This window comes from Rattus norvegicus, chromosome 11 (genome assembly GCF_021556685.1).
Source record: "Rattus norvegicus strain SHRSP/BbbUtx chromosome 11, alternate assembly SHRSP_T2T, whole genome shotgun sequence".
In the NCBI taxonomy this organism is placed as follows: Eukaryota; Metazoa; Chordata; class Mammalia; order Rodentia; family Muridae; genus Rattus; species Rattus norvegicus.
The window spans coordinates 4,795,033-4,811,802 of record NC_141544.1 but is presented as its reverse complement, the minus strand read 5'-3'; the positions used below and the strand labels follow the sequence as shown (position 1 = coordinate 4,811,802).

The 16,770-nt window shown below is 40.6% G+C and overlaps 1 pseudogene; it reads right to left on the bottom strand.

Moving 5' to 3' along the window:
* Positions 1 to 15,966: 15,966 nt before the first annotated feature.
* Positions 15,967 to 16,543, bottom strand: LOC148002429 (large ribosomal subunit protein eL19 pseudogene; annotated as a pseudogene).
* Between the last annotated feature and the right edge of the window lie 227 nt (positions 16,544 to 16,770).

The following is a 16,770-nucleotide window of genomic DNA, read 5'->3' as shown; positions in this document are numbered from 1 at the left end:
AGAGACACAGCCAGAATACAGCAAATACAGAGGAGAATGCCAGCAGCAAACCATTGAACTGAGAACGGGACCCCTGTTGAAGGAATCAGAGAAAGAACTGGAAGAGCTTGAAGGGGCTCGAGACCCCATATGAAAAACAATGCCAACCAACCAGAGCTTCCAGGAACTAAGCCACTACCTAAAGACTATACATGGACTGACCCTGGACTCTGACCTCATAGTTAGCAATGAATATCCTCGTAAGAGCACCAGTGGAAGGGGAAGCCCTGGGTCCTGCTAAGACTGAACCCTCAGTGAACGTGATTGTTGGGGGGAGGGCATTAGTAGGGGGAGGATAAGGGAGGGGAACACCCCCCCAAAAAAAAGAAAAAAAAAGAAATACATTTAAATGAAAATTCTATAATTACAATTAAACAGAAAATCTTCTAGAGTTTTATAAAAAACTAATGAACAGTAAATATACTTACCAAAAAAAAAAAAAAAATGGGCAATTGCATTCTAAACACGAGTATGCAATTGTACCTAAAACAAATGTACTTTTTGGATGCAGGAGAAATAAACCGGTTTCTTATACAAACTGATAGCTTGTATATTATAGGTGTGGGACAGTTAATGCTTAGCATTATTTCTTTTTTTTTTTTTTTTTTTTTTTGGAGCTATGGATCGAACCCAGGGACTTGCACTTGCTAGACAAGCGCTCTACCACTGAGCTAAATCCCCCACCCCTATGCTTAGCGTTATTAATGAGGAGTATTTATTGGTCCTTTTTATTTTGTTATTGCCACATACTTTTTCCCTCTTCCGATGAATTACTACAGGGTTATTTATCATTTCTGTCCTCTTGAGAATATCCCTTATTTTCAGATTGCGGTTTCCCATTTTTAGACTAAGATTGCTGAAGAGACATGGCTTCCTGGTGATTATGCTGTGTAAAGTTCCCCCTCTTGTGTTGATGTGAATGATACATTTGCTCTGTAATCAATTCTAGGCTAGTATCTGCATTCTTTGAAAATGTTTTGAAAGGTGATCCAAGCCCATTTATATTTTAGAATATCCATTGAAGATTCAGGTGTTAGTCTCATGTGATCAGCTTTACGTGTGACTTAGTCTTTTTCCTTCACAGATTTTGTATTTTTATTTCTCTGTTCAGTTAGGCTTTGATGATGATGATGATTATGATGATTATGACGATGATGATTTATTTTTTTATTATTTATTATTATAATTATTATAATAATTATTATTTTTATTATCACTTTTATTATTATATTATATTACTGTTAATATTTATTATTATTTTATTATAATTATTATGTGTCTACTTGATATTTTCTATGATTCTAGTACTTTAACAGGTATCTCTTTCTGGTTTGAGGAATACTGTTCCCAGAAAATCACATACAAATAGTTATTGCAGCTGATTTTATTCTCGTGCTTCTCATAGTGTCCTGAACTTATGAATCATGGACCCTGCCTCAGTTGGTTCTGATTGGAAAATAGAGATACTGATAGCCAGTGTCTAGGCAGGGCAGACAGAGCAGGAGTTTCAGGACGCTTGGACAAAGGTCCAGAGAGGAAGAAGACATGGAGATTCTCCAGGACAGACTTTCAGGACAGAGAAGCAGCTGACATAGAAGAGCATTAGAATAAGCAGACCCAGGAGAGCTGCCCAATGGAGTCCAGGGCAAGAAAGATGGGATATAGATTTTAGCAAATAATAACGTGGGAATGTAAGTGGGGGATAGTTTAGCCACTCGGAGGTTAGGAAGTGGCCTTTCCATTGAGCTGTTAAAGGCATAGAAAAATATAAAAGCTGTATGTGTGTGGCCTCCATCCATAAGCCCCCTCTCCCTATCCACTTCCTCTGCCCTGTTTTGTTCAAATGTGTTTCCCCCTCTGCAAAAACATCCCCTTGCTGCCTTCCCAGCATGACATTCTATTTCCGGAATGCCCAGCCTTGGCACGACCAAGGACTCCTTCCATTGGTGCAGAGCATGGTCATGCTTTGCTACATATGCAGCTGGAAACACCAGTCTGTCCATGTGCAGTCTTCAGGAAGTGCTTTAGTCCCGCGGAGATCTGGTTTATGACCCCTGTTGTCCTTCCTGGGTTGCAAGGCACTTCCGCTCCTTTAATACTTTCTCTCTCTTCTCCAAAGGGGACCCTGTTCTCAGTGCAATGGTTGGCTGCAAGCATCAGCTTCGGTGTTTGTCATGATCTGGGAGAGCCTCTCAGGGGACAGCTCTATCAGTCTCCTGTGAGCATGCACTTGTTGGCCTCAGCAATGTTGTTTAGGTTTGAGGGCTGCATGCATGTGGGCTGAATCCCCAGGTGGTGCCGGCTCAGAATGGCTATTCCTTCAGTCTCTGCTCTAAACTTAATCTCCGTATCATGTCCTATGAATATTTTTTCCCCTTAAGACAGACCATCCTCACTTGGTTCATCTTTCTTCTTGAACTTAAAGCGGTATGTGAATTGTAAGTTGGGTAATTCAAGTTTGGGGTAGTGTGTGTGTGTGTGTGTGTGTGTGTGTGTGTGTATGTGTGTGTGTGTGTGTTTGTGTGTTTTATTTTTGTATTTTGTGTGTGTGTTTGTGTGTTTTATTTTTGTTTTTGTGTGTGTGTTATTTGGTTGTGGTGTGTGAATTGTATGATGGGTAATTCAAGTTTTTGGGGTATTTAGTGTGTGTGTGTGTGTGTGTGTTTGTGTGTTTTATTTTTGTATTTTGTGTGTGTGTGTGATTTGGTTGCGGTGTGTGAATTGTATGTTGGGTAATTCAAGCTTTTGGGGTAGTGTGTGTATGTGTGTGTGTGTGTTTGTGTGTTTTATTTCTGTTTTTTTTTGTGAGTGTGTGTGTGATTTGGTCGCCTCATTCAGGATGGTATTTTATAGTTTCATTCATTTGCTTATAATTTCACGATGTCATGGTATTTGATTACTGAGGGGCTCTCCATTACGTAGATGAACAACATTTTCTGTACCCATTCCTGTGGTCAAATCATCTGGGTTCTTCCTAGCTTCTGACTATCATGAATACACCTGCTGTAAACAGAGTACAACGTGTGTCCTGGTTCTGTGTTGGGGCATCATTTGGGAATATGCCCAGGAGTGGGGTAGCTAAGTCCTCAGCATATACTATGTCCAGTGTTCTGAGGAAAGCCCAGAGTAATTTCCGGAATATTGTACCTCGTTTCAATCCCATCAATAATGGAGGAGTCTTACCCTTTCTCCACATGGTGACCAGCATCTGCTGTTAACTGAATGTTTGATCTTAGCCGTTCTGCCTGGCGTATCCTTTGATTTGTATTACCCTGATGAATAATGACATTGATCATTTATGTATTTCTCATCCATTCAAAATTCTTCTGCTGAAAATTATTTGTTAGATCTGTACCCCATTTATAACAGGGTTATTTGACTTTCTGGAGTATAACTTCTTGAGTTCTTTGTACATATTGAATATTAGTTCTCTTTCAGATATAGGAGGGCAAAGATCTTTTTTCAAGATATTAGTTGCCATTTTGTCATAATGACAGTGTTCCTTGCCTTACAGACACTTTGCATTTTGACAAGGTCCAATCTATCAACTCTTCATTGTAAAGCATAAGCCAGTGGTTTGGTGTTCTGTTCAAGAAATTTTACATTGTTATGATGTATTCAAGCTTTTCCCCACTTTTTCTTCTATTGATTTGTGTTTATCTCTTTTTTCTCGATGCCCTTAATATGCTTGGACTTCAGCTTCGTACAGCGTGATAAGAATGGATGGATTTACATTAATTTACATGCTGCCATCTACGTGAACCAACACAGGTGTTTACTTGCCTGTCTCTGTACCAATACCATATAATTTTTATCACTATTGCTGGGTATTCAGCTTTAGCTTAGGGATGTTGATTTCCCCAGAATTTCTTTTATTTTGAGAATAGTTTTCACTTCCTAGTTTTTTTCTTATTCTAAATGAACTTGCATATTTCTCCTTCTAACTGTATGAATAATTTTGTTGAGATTTTCTTGGGGATTGCATTGAATCTGTAGATTGATTTTGGCAAAGGGCCATTTTTACTATATCAATACTGCCAATCCATGACCATGAAAGGTCTTTCCATCTTCTCAAATTTTCTTCTTTTAGAGACATTAAGTTCTCATCATAAGGTGCTTTCACTTGCCTGGTTTGAGTTGCACGGAGGTATTTTTTGTTATTTGTGATTATTGTGAAGTGTGTCATTTCCCTAATTTCTTTCTCGGTCGGTTTATTCATGGAAGGTTACTGATCTGTTTGAGTTAATTCTATATCCAGGACTTTGCTGAAGCTGTTTATCACTGCAGTAGATCTCTGGTGGAAATTATTGAGTCTCTTAAGTATACTATCATATCACCTGCAAATAGTGATATATTGACCTCTTCCTTTCATATTTGTATCCCTTTGTCCTCCTTTTGTTGTCTGATTGGTCAGGCTAGCACATTGAGTACTATATTGAATAAGTAGGGAGAGAATGAATAGCCTTGTCTAGGCCCTGATTTTAGAGGGAGTGCTTCAAGATTCTCTTCATTTAGTTTGATTTTTGGCTACTGGTTTGCTGTCCATGACTTTACTATGGTTGAGTATGGGCCTTGAATTCCTATCATTGCAAGGCTTTGGCTATGAAGGAGTGTTTCATTTTGTAAAATGCTTTCGCAGCATCTAGTGAGATGAAAATGTAATTTTTTTCTTTCATTTGATTATCTGGTCGAATATGTTGATGGAATTCCATATTGAACTATCCTTGCATTCCTGTTATGAAGTCTCCTTGATCGTGATGGATGACAATTTTGATGTGTTCATGGATTTGGTTTCCAATGATTTGATTGACTAATTTTGTCAATATTTATAAGGGTAATTGGTCTGAAGATCAATTTCTTTATTGGGTCTTTGTGTGCTTTAGGTATAAGCATAACTGTGGCTTCATCGATGGAATTGGGTAGTTTCCTCTGTTTGTATTTTGTGGAATATTTTGGACAATAGAGGTATTTGGTTCTAGGAAGTGCGGATAGAATTTTCCACTAAAATCATCTGGTCCTGGGATCTTTTCCCAATTGGGAGCCTTTTAATAATTGTTTCTAAATTTTTAGGATTCATGGTACAGTTTAGATCTTTTTTCTGGCCCTGACTTAACTTTGGTAACTGCTCCCTGTATAGAAAATTGATCATTTGATCCAGAATTTCTACTTTTCTTGAATATAAATTTCAGTAATATGGTATGATGATGTTTTGAATATCTGCAGATTCTGTTGTTTTGTTTCCATATCATTTCTTATTTTGTTATTTGGATACTTTCTCTGTGCCCTTTTCTTATTCTAGCTCAGGTTTATGTACCATGTTGATTTACCCTTGGATCCAGCTCCTGGTTTTATTGATTCTTTGTCGAGTTCTTTGTGTTTCTCCTTAGTTGATTTCAGACCTGAGTTTGATTATTTCCTGCCCTCTGCTCCTCTTTGGTGTATCTGCTTCTTTTTGTTTTTGAGCTTTTATATTTGTTGTCAAGCTGCTAATGTATGCTCTCTCCAGTTTCACTTTGGATACTCTCAGAGCTATGAGTTTTCCTCTTCGCTATACTGTCATTGTGTCCCATAAATTTGAGTTTATGTGCCTTACTTTTCCTTAAACTCTAAAACATTTTTAATTTTTTTCTTTAGTTCTTCCTCTACCAAGTTATCACTGAGTAAAATATTGTTCAACGTCCATGTGTATTTGGGCTTCCTGACATTTTTTTGTTATTGAAGTCCAGCCTTAGGTCATGGTAGTGTGAGAAAATGCATGGGATTATTTCACTCTTTTGTATCTGTTGATGCCTCTTTTATGACCAACTGTATGATCAGTTTTGGAGAATGTGCCATGAGTTCCTGAGAATAAGGTGTATTCTTTTGTTCAAGGATGAAATATTCTATAGATATTTCTTAAATCCATTTGGTTCAAAATCTGTTAATTTCTCTGTGTCTCCAGTTTCCCATTCCATGATCTGGCCATTGCTGAGTGTGGGTTTTTGAAGTCTCCCACGTCTATTTCGTTAGCCTGAGCTTTAGTACAGTTTACTTTATAAAATTAGGTGCCGTTGGATGTAGCGTACAGATATTCAGGATAGAGAGTTGATCTTGGTGGATTTTTTTCCCTGATGAAAATGAAGTGTCCGTCCTTATCTTTTTTTTTTGATAAATTTTGGTTGAATTAGATACTGGAATCTCCAGGATGTTTCTACAGACCATATTCTTGGAAAATTGTTTTCCAGCCTTTTATTCTGAGATACTATCTGTCTTTGTCACTGAGCTGTGTTTCCTTAATGCAACAAAATTCTAGTTCTTATTTATGTATGCGGTCTATTAGTCTATGTCTTTTTTATTGGAGAATTTTGCTTTGATGCTAAGAGATATTAAGGAATAGTTATTGTAGTTTTCTGTTATTATTTTTTGGTAGAGGTGGAAGTAAGTTTGTGTGACTCTCTTCTTTTGGGTTTGTTGCAAGAGGATTACTTTCTTGCTTTTTATAGGGTGTAATTTCCCTCCTTTGTTGGAGTTTCTCATCTATTATCTTTAATAGGGCAGGATTTGTGCAAATATACTGCGTAAATTTAGTTTATCATAAAATATCTTGGTTTCTCCAGTTGCGCTGATTGAAAGTTTTGCAGGGATAGTAGCCTGGGATGGCATTTATTTTCTCTTAGTGTTTTATAAAATCCACTCTGGATCTGATTTCCATGGTCTCTGGTGAGGAGTCTGCTGTAATACTTATAGGTATGCCTATATATGTTACCTGACTTTTTCGCTTAATGCCTTTAGTATTCTTTCTTTGTTTTGTGCATTTGGTGTTTAGACTATTATGTGAAGGGAGAAGTTTCTTTTTGGTCCAATCTATTTGGAGAAATGTATGGTTCTTTTATTATTATAGGCATTTCTCCCTTTAGGTTAGGGAAGTTTTCTCCTATAATTTTTGATGACATTTACTGGCCCTTCTTTATGGGAATCTTCGCTCTCTTTTATACACATTATCCTTTGGTTTGATCTTCTCCTTGTGTCCTGGATTACCTGGTTGTTTTCCATTAGGAGGTTTTGGAGCTTTACATTTTCTTTGATGGTTGAGTAAATGTTTTCTACAGTATCCTCTGCCCCTGAGTTTTTTCTTTATCTCTTGTATTCTCTTTCTGATGCTTCTGTCTATGACTTCTGATTTCTTCCCTAGGTTTTCCACCTCTAGGGTTGTCTCTCTTTGTGCTTTCTTTATTTCTTCTATTTCCACGTATTGATCCTAGATTTTTTAAATTCCTTCATCTGTTTGACTGTGTTTTCCTGTAATTTTTGAAGGAATTTTGTGTTTCCCATTTAAGGGCTTCTACGTTTTTACCTGTGTTGTCCTGTATTTCTTGAAGAGTTTTATTTGTTCCCTACTCAATGTCCTCTATCATCATCATGAAAAATGATTTTGAATCCATATCTTACTTTTTCAGGTTGTTGGGATATACAATATTTGCTTTCTTGGGATAAGGGAGCTCTGATGATGCCAAGTCGGTTTGGTTTCTGTTGCTTAGGTTTCTGTGCTTGACTCTTGTCATCAGGTTTTCTCTGGTGTTTCATGGTCTTGCTGTCTGTGACAGTGGCATGACCATCTTGTAAAACTCTTTGTCACTGTTCCTATAGACTTCTTTTCTCCCACCAAGATGTGGGTAGAGAGATATGTAGGACCAGATCAGCAATGGGTGTAGACAGAAACAGGAAGTATCCTGTTCCAGACTGCTCTTGTATCCTGTATCCTGAGACCTCCAGCCTGATTGCTTGGAGCCAAAATGTTAGTCACGCCAGTGTTCTCATTTGGGTTACCTTTCCTGGCCACAGGCTTTCATCTCTGGACACAGGTAGATACTGGAAGGATCCCCTCCCTTACTCTTCCTATGTTCCTGTATCCATAGGGCCTAAGCATCTCCCCCTCAGCACAGGAATGTGAGCAGAGGTCATGGTTTCCCCTAAGTTCTCAGAATTGTCCATGATTCTGGGAGTCCTGCTTTCTCCCCCACCGAATTTAGGTACAATGTTCTATTGTACTATGCCATCTCTGGGCGCAGCCAGAAACAGGAAGCTTGTATCTTCTTGATAGTATCATCCTAATAAATGGAATTATCAGGATAGGCATTTCCAGTATATGAAATATATATTGAGGGTGTTGTCATGAGGAGGTGGATACAAATAGATACAAAATACACTTGAATAAGCGTGGTGTACTAAGATACATCCTGAGTGGAATCTGTGGAAAAGAATTACAGAGTCTATATTATATAAAATTGATTATGAAATTGAGTGGAAAAATTCTTCTAATAAACATAATATAATTTTAAATTGAATCTTCTTCATCATTTATTTATATAACACATCTTCACTAGGCATGTAGAATTTCATCGATTATGATACATTAAGGATGCAAATAAGAAAAAAAAAACGAATCTTCCATAAACAGGCATTTTAGATTTTTTGTTGCATCTTAAGCAGAACCATGGATAATTCTGAGAACATAGGGGAAACCATTACCTCTGCTCCCTTAATGTAAAGGGAGAGAAAGAATTAAGAGTGCTGTCAAGCATGTGCTCACAGGTACTTACTTATATAATGGGTCCATGGTCTTTATTTTCAGTGAGCTTGGTTTTGGTGGGGGTAATCTGATTTTAAATTTTGTAATTTATTTCTGTGTATTTTAACTTATTTTACTGTATCATTTATCTTTCATAAAGATTTATATTTTATTCAGTTTGTTTATTTTATTTATATTTCATTTCAGCATTTCTGCTGAGATTAGATCTCTCCAAAGTAAATGAACTAAAGAAACCAATTTTGATATTTTACTAACATACCAGATTACCGCAGACGACGTGGCTATTTGATTATAGGAGAGCACTAACTATGCTCCCTTTGGTATAGAATATGAAGATGAAACCAAAACACAAGTTAAATAATTCAAATAAGGTATTAGCTATAATGGTGAATTTTGTAATTGGATGTATTCACTATCATTATAATTAGACCTGATATGATGTAGAGAATTACAAAGTGCTAATATGTGACTATTTCAATACAAACACCTAATATACAGTGACTAATTTCAATTTCATTGACATTTTGGTTGGGTCACAAGCCTTTAACAGCTGAGGTATTTTTGTAGCCTCTTATGTGGAGTTCTCATGCACACTAAATATATTTACTCTATAGTATGCAGCAGAGTTCAGAAAGCATATATAATATAATAAACACAAGAAAAATAAAATTTTATACCCATAATCATAGAAAGATTATTTGTCCTCAACATTTATGCTTGCATGTCAGAACAGGATTCAATGTACAATTGTGTTAACACTCTTCCAGGCAAGCCACACATCCAGGGAGGGGCTGATGTGAGCGGATCCACACTGAGTTGCAGTGACCTAAATCTGAGCTGTTCTCGCCATACTGAACGTGTTACCTTTTATCCTCTGTGGCTAAGACCTTGTATGAACAACGCTAAGAAACCTAGACTCTCCTGTTCTGTCTTCAACTCATTAAGTCTCTCAGAAACCACATTAGGAATCCCAGTGTGTTCCGTTACCATAACCTTTCCCTGCCTGAGGCATCTCATCTGTAAAATAAGAATAAAAAGCCTCTTTGTTTAACAAACACTTAATGTGGCTGAGACCCGGGAGCTTTCCCAGGTGCTGAACACAGAGTACAGCCAGACACAGGTTCAGTGCTCATGAGAGTTAAAAGCTGAGCTGTGAGAGATACATAATTAATATGATCATATATTAATATAATGAAGAACTTGGTAGTGGAAAAGCTTGAAAGAATGAAAAATAAAACAAGTAAATAACAGAGAATAAAAATAGAAGGTACAGGTGTGGTTAGACTGGAAATCACGCCCACTGCAAAACAGGAAGGACGCACAAGGTCACTTCCGAAATAAATAACTCTAACGTTCCAGTTCTGTGCTCAGAAGAAAACAAGTGCCTATTACAGATAAAACTTTTAAAAAGTTTTGTTTTTTCCCAGACAACATCTAGTGGAATTGCTAACCAACTGGACTAATTGAAGAAATGTTAAAAGGGTGCCACAGAGACGACATAGTAATTAAGAATGCAAACTGCTTTTACAGAAGATCTGTGTTTGGATTCAGGCTCCCGTGTCCTGTGACACACAACCACTTGTTATTTCAGCTCCAGGGGATCTACCGCCCCCTACTGGCTTTCTTGGACATCGTGCTCATATGTGTACACAGAGACACACACAGACACACACACACACACACACACACACACACACATACATGGACACACACAGAGATAATTAAAAGTTAAAAAGTAGACTTTGAAAAAGAATGTTACAGAAGAATCATTTAAGGAGACGAAATAATGAGTCAGAAATTCATATCCATACACAGAACTCAGTGCATGAGGGACAGGGTAATTAAAACAGGACTAAAATTAACATTTTCAGTCATGATTTCTCTGTAACATGAAATAATAGCAATATATTTTCATATCTGAAGTAAATATATGAGAGACAGCAAGCTAGCGCAGATGGGAATGAGTAATTGGAAATATAAGATTCCACGGACTGCGTATTAATACAAGTAAAGAAGATTTAAGTAGGGGTGAGTCTGTATTCTTTGACACCTATTGTAAATACCAGGTGTTGTGGGAACACATAAAACAAGTGTTTTAATTTTTTAATACATCTCGATGCTGAGGACCAGGGATACCAGCACATCTGCTTACATCCTGCTACTAGAAAAAGAGTGGCCTCATCTTTATTCCCCATTTTTGGGAAGGTGAAAAAAAAGGGCTGGTTATGTCTACTGGGTTTGAAGAACATGTGGACTGTGACGAGTTGGTAGCCAGAGAGCCTGCATCATCCACAAAACACAGTACTGGAGAAAACAGTGAAAGATTCAAAGAAGATCACACTGTGCCTGGGCCTCCTTCTGCTGACTCTTCTACTGACAAACTTGGACAGGTAATTTCCCCACACATTCCAGGTTCACATAAACCTTCCTCTCTTGCCATAGAGATCTTGGATCTTCCACTTTTCCAGGAGTTTCTGGAACTATCCAAATGTTTCCAAAGATCTATAGGTCATTCCACATTTGCCCAGGTGTCCAAAGTCTTCCCACAGATCCTGAAAAGAAATCATACATTCTCCTCTTCCAGAAGGAGTGTTTTTTTTTCCATCTTTATTAAATTGGGTATTTCTTATTTACATTTCAAATGTTATTCCCTTTCCTGGTTTCCAGGCTAACATCTCCCTTGCACCTCCCACTCCCCTTCCATAGGGGTGTTCCTCTCCTGATGCACCCCCACATTCTACCCTTTCCCAACAATCCCATTCACTGGGGAGTTCAGTCTTGGCAGGACCAGAGACTTCCCCTTCCACTGGTGCAGGACTCCCAGCTGCCGAGAAGGTTCTTTTCTGCGCATGTGCACACACGTGTGCTGATGAGCCCGCAAACCCTCTATTCCTCTGGGAGAACATTGCCCTAGAGATATAACAGCCAGAATATAGGCATCGAGGCCCTGGCAGCCTGAGAGTCCTGCAGAGGCTGACAGTCTCCACTGCCCCTTCTGTGACAATCAGTGTTGAATGTCTGGGAATTCTGAAGTGGCTTTTGTTGTATCGACTGACTTGTTAGCAGAAATGTGAGAGCATCAGTAACCCACACGTAGGTGGCTCACATCTCACAGGTGACAGGCGGGGCACTTGTGCTTGCCCAGATGCCCTTTTATGGTGTGGATGTGTTTCTCTCCCTCTCCAAGCAGTCTTCGGTGCAGGGAAAAACCCCGTCATCTCTCTCTCCATAAAAGGATATTCAGCTCTGGTTTGAAAATCAAACCAACAGCCATGTGTGCCGTGGAACAGAAACAAGGACAATTCCTTTACGTATGCAAATGTATTCCGAGTGATACTTTGGATTTATAATTGTAAGATTTACCAGCATGTAATGAAATTAAGATTTAAGTATCGTGCTCCATTTAAATGGCAGTTAAGCTTTTGACTGGATCAGGAATCAGCACATTGTTGGGTAAATACTAACCGGGCTGTGATGACATCCCGTAATTAGTTACGGCTGGGGGGGGAATAAGATTTTCTTTGCTACCTGCCATTTTAGCTCAAGGCAACTTTGAGGCATCAGGAAGGACGCTCTCAGTCTCAGAAGTGTTTCCATTAGAAGGAGGAGATGGTGGAAGCAGTTCTCCCAGCTCCGGGTGAGAGTCTAATTCTAGACCTGGGTAATTAGATCAACAGTTAGATCTAACTGCAGACACACAATAGGATGCAGTTCAGGCTGATTAGCCACACAAAGGCATTAGGTGGATCAATGAAAAGTAAGCATTTCTTTTCCTGAGAAGAACAATCCACACTGGAGCTGCGCGTGGGTGGCTGCAGGCTCGTGTCTCTACAGGTGCTCTCTGAGTCACCTGCAGGTATAGGATACTATACAGTCTTTGTCCCAAGCCTACAGTTAAGAGGTCCTCATCCAGTCTCCGGGCAAGAAGGAACTGAAGTTCAGAGATGTCTTTGTTCAGGTCCACACAGCAAAGGGCAGGGCAGAGAGAGATTCACTCTCGGTATGTCTGACGCTTTAAGACATCCTCAGAGACACTGCTGCAAATCTCCACCCCCAACCATTCATCCCAAAGCAAGAGTGACCATCAAGATATCTAAGACTTGACTTGCACTGTGCACGGAGAAAAACTTCTGTATAAGTTGAGTTCTCTTCTGGGGTGCACAAGGAAAACCTTCCTCCAGTCCCTCCCACCACCTCTGGGGTGGTGGGAGAGGGAGCAGGCAGGGTCCCTTCATCTTGACAGTTGCAAAGCTGTTTCAGGCTCAGTCCCCGTGGAGCTCATTATCATGGGTCTCTTGGAAAGTTTGGGGGCGAGTTCTGCATTAATTAAGCCTCATTTGAATAATGAGCACATGCTATTTATTTTATTGTAGAACTGCTCTGAGGGAAGCAGAGAGGCTTCTCCTGTAGGAAGCCTGGTGGCCCGTGGGCCCACCGCCCATCACTTGGGGGAGGGAAGGGGAGGCAAGGGTGCTATTTTAAACTCTCTGTTATTGAAGGAAACATCCATAACTGGAACATTGTGGGGCGGTTTGTCAGCTGTTTCTGTGAGAAAAGGCCTGGGGCAGCAAACGTCTTCTCCAGTCCTTTCCACGCTGCTCTCTGCCGTGCATAGGAGATGGTCTAGTATCTGCCCATCACATCTCCCCAAACCATGTGCTCTTCTTCAGCTGTTATGGGGCTGAGCAGAATGGTGGTGAACTTGGGATCATGTGGCCACCTTAGTGGTCATGAGGGGAACTCCACAGGAAGAGAGGTGTTCTCACACCAAACACCCAGATCTGCCTGATTTTGACCTGGGTGCTTAAAAAGGACGGCATATCTGCACCAAAAAGCAATGATTCCTCTGTACATATGGATATTTAAACCTTCTCGGGGCTCATGATCTAGTATAGGTAAAACAAGCATCCTATGTGCCTTTTCTCTGTGCTTTTTTTTTTTCAATTGGCTGCGCAGAGTGACTTCTTCTCTCATGTGGTACAGGAAGAAACCAGCCAGATTCCTTCTGCTCTGTAATTAAATCGCATACCTTCATGCCTTTGGCTGCACCCAGCTATCTTCCTTCCCGCAACTACTTGCCCATCAGTCTAGGCCAGAGGTCAGAGCCATAAACAAAAGTACATAAGGCAGAAGCCTGATTCTGTTGAGTGTGCGGCTCAAGAATTCACACATATGGGCACTGACAGGCTGCACACTGGAGCTGCACACACTTAACATTATGATATTGCAGAGGATGGGAGGGGCTGTGCACACATGACAATTCCATACTTCAGGGTGATACAGGACTTCATGTTCTTGGGGTTTTGGAGCCACCCAGACCCAACGAATGTTCTTCACGCAAACATCATGAGTCTTTAAGCAAGACTTTAAAACAAAGGTGCAGTTATCATATATGTGAAGAGACCCTGTGGTGGTTTGAATGTGCACTGCATAGGAAATGGCACTATTAGGAGGTTGGACTTCTTGGAGAAGGGGTCTCCCTGTGGGGGTGAGTTCTTGAAATCCTTCGCCCAGCCACGTGGGAGACACTCTGCTCCTGGCTTCTTTTAGATGAAGATGTAGATCTCTCAGCTCCTTCTCCAGCACCATGTCTGTCTGCACACTGCCAAGCCCTCTGCCTTGATGATCATAGACTGACCCTCTAAACCTGTAAGCCAGCCCTGATTACATGTTGTCCTTGGTCATGGTGTCTCTTCTCAACAGTGGAAACCTAACTAAGACCCAGACTGGATAGTTCATGGGATAGCTCAAATGTCCTTGGCACCATCACTCTTTTATCTTCTGCAGTGGCCCAACCCAATCTCTATCCAGTCCAGGGTGTTCTTCCTTTCTTGGTTCTCACAGGACTCCCCTATACAAGGCACTTTCCCTCAGAGTCTCCTAGTGTCTACAATACCACCAGCCATGGCATCCTCTTCATTGATAGGGTGAAGTCTATTCTCGAGGATGGGCACCAAGTCTCCCATGTGATTTTGTAGAGTAGCAAAGCATCTCCAGGGACAGGGCACAGATTCTGAGGCTTAGAGAGACCGCTCAGCCATGAAGAACACGTGTTACTCTTGCAGAGGACCCAGGTTCTATTCCCAGCATCCATATGATGGCTCACAGTTGAACTTTTACCCAGTTTCAGGAGATCTAATGCCCTCTCTTGGCCTCTTCAGACATCAGGCAGGCACGTGGTGCACACAGTTCCGTGTAGCCAGAACATTCACACATTTGATAATATAAACACATCTGATTTTTAAAAGAAATGAGCTTTGGAATATGTGTGATGCTGAGCATGTATCCCAACAGCTCTCTTTTAAGGGGAGGAGGGACACCAGGAGTTTGGAACCCGGTGGCTGTAGGTGAGGGAGGACCGTATGGTCATGTCAGTATAATGCCTCCCGGTTTGGAAGTGTTCATCTCATGGATATGATGGTGCCCATGAGGCAGAGGTCTCAGCACTGAGCTTGGGAATAGTCAGCACTGGGGGAAGGCGGCAGGTGAATGACTACGTCCTTCTTCAAATAAAATGAAAGAGGTTCTTTTCCCCATGTTTCTGTCATCATAGAGTTCTAAAAACCCCTGTGGTCCAGAAGAACTTAACTTGAAAGTCATTACAATGGAGATGGGGGGGTGAGCTGACAGTTCAGTAAGGAAATATTTGATGAGCCAACAAAAAAGTGAGAAAGTTAACATTATGAACACGATTAATGAGCAGGGTGGTTGCAAAAATTCATAAAAGAAAATAAAAACACAACACGCAGGCACTGGTCTCTTTTGGCTCCTCAGGCTGCTGACTGTGTGTCCTGATTTGTCTGCGTTAAATGGTTGAGGCTCTAGGCTTGCCCACATGGCCGATGTTGTCTCTCATCTGAACTTGACAGGGATAACTTTATGCTTTTTTGTACACACATTCCTAATGCCATAATCACGTTAGCTGAAGTGGGCTCGGGGGTTTGCCAGCCTGTCAGGGATGAAGAGGCTTAATATGTTTCTTCTTTAAAAACAACAACAAAAACAACAACGACGACAACAGCAGAAGCAACAACAACACCCCAAAACAAACAAACACAAAACTAACAAGTTTGTATTTATTTTTTAAAACCACAACAACTTCATATTCACCAGAAAAGTAAACTGGAATGTATGTTGTCCTTTGGGTACTTGTTCCTCTCTCTAGAGCGCTATTGTATTAGGGTTTCCAGAGAAACAGAAATGGCAGAATGAATCCACATTGTCTTAGTTAGATTTCCATTGCTGTGTACAGACACCATAGCCAAGGTATCTCTTTTTTATTTTAAGGCTTGTTTTATTTTAATGACTGATCATGTGAGGCCACAGTGAGGTCACTATGCACAGACGAGAAGGAACATTTATTTCTTGGTCTCCTCCGCCTTGGACAGAGTCTTGATTATCTTCCCCTTCTTGACCTAGAGGTGCTCCTCTCACAAGTTTTTGTGTGTCCTTGGACTTAGAACTTCGAACATCACCCTGGTCAGCCAGTAGTTTCTTGCGGGCCTCGTCTGCCTTTGGTTTGTGGGTCTGCTCCATAAGAATCCATTGGTTTTTGGATACATTCCTTTTGACCTTCAGGTACAGGCTATGACACATATGGCGGTCAATCTTCTTAGATTCGCAGTATCTCCTGAGAAGCCGGTGCAGGATGCTCATCCTTCTCATCCAGGTCACCCTCTCAGGCAACCAAGTGTTGGCAGTGCCCTTTCTCTTCCCTATGACCATATGCCTGCCCTTCAAGGTGTGTTTCTGTCAGCGAGTCTGAGAATGGACAGTTACAGGCTTCCAGATGATCAGGCCATCTTCAATCAGCTTCCTGATCAGCTGACGGGAGTTGGCATTGGGGACCCCATCATTGGGGTCCAACTGGACCTTCTTTTTAGCACAGTGGAGGACACTAGAGGCAAGACTCTTCTGTAGCCTGAGCATGCTCATGGCTGCAGACGCAGCAGCCAAGGTAACTCTTATAAAGGACAAGATTCCACTGCAGCTGGCTTACAGTTTCAGAGGTTCAGTCCATTATCATCATGGCAGGAATCATGGGAGCATCCAGGCAGACTTGGTGCTGGAGGACCCCAAGGTTCTTGATGCACAGGCAGCAGAAAGGGATTGTCTGTACCACTGAGCATAGTTTGAGTATATACAAATCTCAAAGCAAAGCC